The sequence below is a fragment of the Equus przewalskii genome, chromosome 31 (assembly GCF_037783145.1).
Source record: "Equus przewalskii isolate Varuska chromosome 31, EquPr2, whole genome shotgun sequence".
Classification (NCBI taxonomy): Eukaryota; Metazoa; Chordata; class Mammalia; order Perissodactyla; family Equidae; genus Equus; species Equus przewalskii.
Window position 1 is genome coordinate 4,531,189 of NC_091861.1, and position 4,695 is coordinate 4,535,883.

The 4,695-nt window shown below is 42.6% G+C and overlaps 1 long non-coding RNA gene across 1 annotated transcript; it reads left to right on the top strand.

Annotated features, from left to right (window-relative positions):
• The first annotated feature begins 1,841 nt into the window (after nt 1-1,841).
• LOC139080649 (uncharacterized) lies at nt 1,842-4,279 on the top strand. Its single transcript, XR_011535322.1, has 2 exons — nt 1,842-2,024; nt 3,158-4,279. It is a non-coding gene; the product is annotated as an uncharacterized lncRNA (long non-coding RNA).
• Nucleotides 4,280-4,695: the final 416 nt, after the last annotated feature.

Consider the following 4,695-nt stretch of genomic DNA (forward strand, 5'->3'; position numbering starts at 1 on the left):
GACGCCCTCAGATCCAGACAAATCCAGCTTGTAGAAATGCTTTGTTTGGCCAACAAACTGTTGAAAACTTTGGTTTTAAATTAGTTGCTAACGTTGAAAAATTAAAAGTTTCATCTAGCTGGCTTTCTGGCTTCTTTTTTAAATTTTAAAGCTCTGATCTAATGCATAGTATGGTGAAGATAGACAACAATATTGTATTATAATCATCAAATTTGCTAAGAGACTAGAACTCAATTATTCCAACCACCAAAAAGCAATGGTAGTTATGTAACGTGATGGAGGTGCTAATTATTGCTACAATGGCAATCATAGAACAAATGTATCAAATTATCTTGTTGCACACCTTAAATTGACACAATGTTATATGTCAAATAAATATGTATATATATATATGTAGTTTTTGCTGAGAAAGATTGCCCTGAGCTAACAGCTGTTGCCAATCTTCCTCTTATTTTTTTCCTCCCCAAAGCCCCAGTACATAGTTGTATATTCTTGTTGTAAGTCCTTCTAATTCTTCAACGTGAGCCACCACCACAGCATGGCTACTGACAGATGAGTGGTGTGGTTCCATGACTGGGAGCTGAACCTGGGCCACTGAAGCAGAGCACACCAAATTTTAACCACTAGGTCATCAGGGCTGCCTCTCAAATATATTTTAATAAAAAATATTTAAAGATCTGAGGACATTGCCTATATTCTCAAATGGTAAAAACACCCTGGAGCTGGGTAGACACGGTCCCCCTCTAGATGGGCCTAGCTCATCACCACCTCCACCTGGCTGCCTCATCCTTTACATTAAGGGCCTGGCCCTGTAGGCATACGGATTAGAGAACCTTGCGGAAGAGGGGTCTAACCATGTCACCACATTAGAAACTTTCAACAGTTTCCAGGCCATTTTCCTGAGTATGCCATTCAAAGCCTTTACAAGGGATCCTTGACTTATCTATTTATCTTATCTTTCTCCACTCTCTACCACCAACCTCCTGTTTCAAACATTCCAAAATATGAGTCTTTCCCTGAATATGAAGTACACTATTTATCTGTCTAAAATATGCATTGTGCCCTAAATACAACGTGTTCATGTTGACACTCATGGTTTTATGTGCACTACTGATTTACCTTGCCAAAAGGGCTGTTCCCATTTTCACACCCCAGGGCAACTTGCTACACAATTTCCTATCAGTTCCAATATCACTTCCTGTGTGAAGACTTCCCAAGTCATCCCCACCTCCATCCGCTCCAGCATTCCTCGCTTCCTCCTCCTGGATCTTCTCTGACAGCACATAGCAACTTGCCTATGGTAATGTGGCTACTTACCTACCCACCCCCCCCCCACCGCCCCTCACTGTGTTATTTGCATCTTTGACTTCAGGATCTGGCTTCCTTCTCTACCTTTTTCTGCTCCAGATAACCTCTAGGAAGAAACTCCCTCCCCTGCAAGATCAAGGCAGGCATCACCACTAGCCTAGCACCTTGGGCTGGTCAGCTTAACCTACCAAGAAAGGGGGAGATTGGGACATTTCTCTCTAAATTGCTGGTTCAAGAGCTCTACCACATATCCTTGGCAATGGTGCATCCTCTTGATGCACCAATCCCTGACCTTGGGAAATGTGTCCCAGGGAAAAGAAATACGGATTCCTAATATCTGGTGTCCGACGTGTTGGCCAACTTCTTAGATACTTGGGTGGAGGGAACAGCTTGACTGCTGTTCACAGATTTTACAAGGTCTCAGTTTCATTCCTATTCGCCACAACTGAAAGTTCACGTGAAATCCAGGACAGCAACATGCTTAGTTTTTGTTTTGTTTTGTTTATCTTTCTGTTGTTTAAATAAACACACAGAACCCATAATTTGTGCAGAAACCTGAGAACATGGTGGTCTCGTTGTCTCACTGGCTTCCAGAGGCAGAGATGTCATCAAGACCATTGACGGCACAGTAGTTCATCCTGGGCAGAGGACGGGACTCTGCTCTTCGCTGGGGTTGCCCACGGAGCCCTGTGCAACAGACTTGCTTGAAGGTGGAGGTACGTGCTTGGAGAGAGCATACTCACCCTTTCTGGTTCTTGATTTTCCATAATGTGGGGATAGGGGATTAAGACAGGAGTATAGCTGAGTTGCTTGGCAGAAAGACCCTATCACTTTCTAAAAGGGGCAGGACCACCAGGCAGCGTGACTGTATCATCTTAACTTAAAAAGGGACATAAATTTCTGGCTAAGAGCTATCAAAACTGCTTCTGGGCAATGTCACAATGTGTTGATCATGGGGAGTTTGGGTCCCTGCTTTTGGTTTGATAAACCTAAAGCCCTGATCAAAATGATGTGTTCTGGTTCCCAGCCAAGGCTTGCCTTAAAAATATTTACTGAAGTGGATTATGGGAAATTGAGATGTTGTATAAACAAGGCCATGGTCAGTGGGCCCAGCTATAACTCAATCCCAAGCACTACCTGTGGAAGCCTGGTATTTAGGACCCATTTCATAATGAAAATCAGCCTCCCTAACTCCATTCACTGCCTCACGCAACTTCAAGGAGCTGATATGCTCCATCACGTACTGCCCAATCTTGGCATTGCACCTTGATGTTTCTGTGATCCCACTGTTTCTGAGGAACATCCTTGCCAAGTAGAGTTGCAAGTGCTGTCCTTGGTCCTTAGGATCCCCTGTTCCACAATACTGTCCCCAGCTCTTCGAATATAGATCAAGTATGGCATCCACTGGGAAGATTTTTCAGAGGAGAAATCAAAGGAATTACCATCACACAGGAAGCACACATGACCTGCACTTACTTGTGACCTGCACATACTTACATCACACACTTCACCTGGTAACCAAGATTCATAGCCAAGGATCCTCTGAAAGTAGTCTATTCATTCCAGGATATCATTCTGGGATACTTTCCATAAAAAGCATCAAAATACCCAATTCAAAGTAGTTTAAGCTCACATAACAAAAAGCTGAGAAGAGGCATTCTAGGGTTGGTTATATCAGAAGTACAACATTGGCATCAAGGACTTGGATGTATTCTATACTCCCATTTTGCCATCTTTTTGACTTGTCCCTTCATGGTCTCAAGGTGGTTATTATACTTCCAGGGATCAAATGAAGACAATGTCTTGCCAAAACATTGCTAATTTTTTTTGTGGATCTTTTTTTTATTAGGGAGGAAATCCACTCCAAAAAATATCCCCGCAATCTCCCACCAGGTCATATTGGCCATGATGGGGTCTCATGCTCAGCTCTACCTGCAAGAAAGAATGAGAATATAATAGCTGGCATTTTCAGACCCATACTTAGCCAGAATGGAGGAGGGGACATGGCTGGAGGAGTGGGGAGAATGGCATCTGACTACTTTGAAAACAACCAACACTGTTCACCCGTCTCCCAGGAACAAAGACTTAAATCAACTGCAAAGAATCATTGGCCCTTCCGTGTCTGCCATGGAACACCCATGTTCCAGATTAAGAATATCAGAGAGTTTTGACTAACATTGTTGACATTAATTGTTTGTTTCTTACCTTTTCTTCTTCTGTCTAGACACTGCATGTCACACCATGACCCAATCTTGCTTTTCTCTACTTCCACTTGATGTTTCAACTGCTTTCTCTGGTGTTTGACTCTCAACACTTTCTCATAGACTTTCAGCTTGTACTTAACACAGCTGGCTTTACCCACTCTGGATTATGTTACTAGGTGATTCGGTTTGCTGGGGACCACACGGGCAGCAGTGGTTGCCCAACAAACGCAGATGAGTCAGGATGCCTTCCCATTCCCACCATATCTGTGTGGAGCAGGCACTTTGTACTGCAGGACACCGGTCCTCACTGTTGGGAAACACTGGGAATGACCCCCTCCTATTACCAGCTGTGATGGGAATTAGGAAGATAATATTTAGGGACAGAAGGATTCTAAATATTAGAAGACAAGAAAACTAACGATAACAGAAAAGCAGCCCATCACTCTTTTCCTACCCCTTCCCTCAAACAAAAAGATCCTACACATTATATGATCCCATTTATATAAAACGCACAGAATGGGCAAATCTGTAGAGACAGAAAGTAGATTAGTGGCAGCCAGGGGCTGGGAGAGGTGGAGGGGAAGTGCAAAGTGACTGCTAATGGGTATAGATTTTTGGAGGAGGTGATTAAAAAGTTCTAAAATTGATTGTGGCGATGGTTGCATAACTGTGAATGTACTAAAACCCATTGAACGGTACACTTTAAATGGGCTAACTGCATAGTATGTGAATTATATCTCAATAAAGCTTTTTTTTTTAAAAAAAAATAATTCATGTGAGTTTTTTTTAAAGTCATTCATTGGATTCCAATAGTGGGATTGCAGCCTCATAACTGCCTTTGCCAGCCAGCCAACTCCTGACAAGTTACCAAAGAAGGTATGAGAATGTTCAGAACTCTGGTGTTGTAGAGGCATTTCTGCTCCTCAATGTTCAAACCAAGGTTTGTGTCACATGAATGAGTAGAATAAACACTGACTGTGTTGAGAAAATTGCGTACACCATTGCCCCACAGATCTTTGGTCCTTACTGACGTGATTTCCAGGATGAAAAAGAATCCTTCAAGTTACTCCTCAATTCCTGGATGAAATCAATGGCTCGACATCATTACAACTGAAATGTAATCTAGTAAAGGGCTTAGTTTGTGGCATATTAACAAGCTCTGTACGCTGGGAGTTTTCAGTCT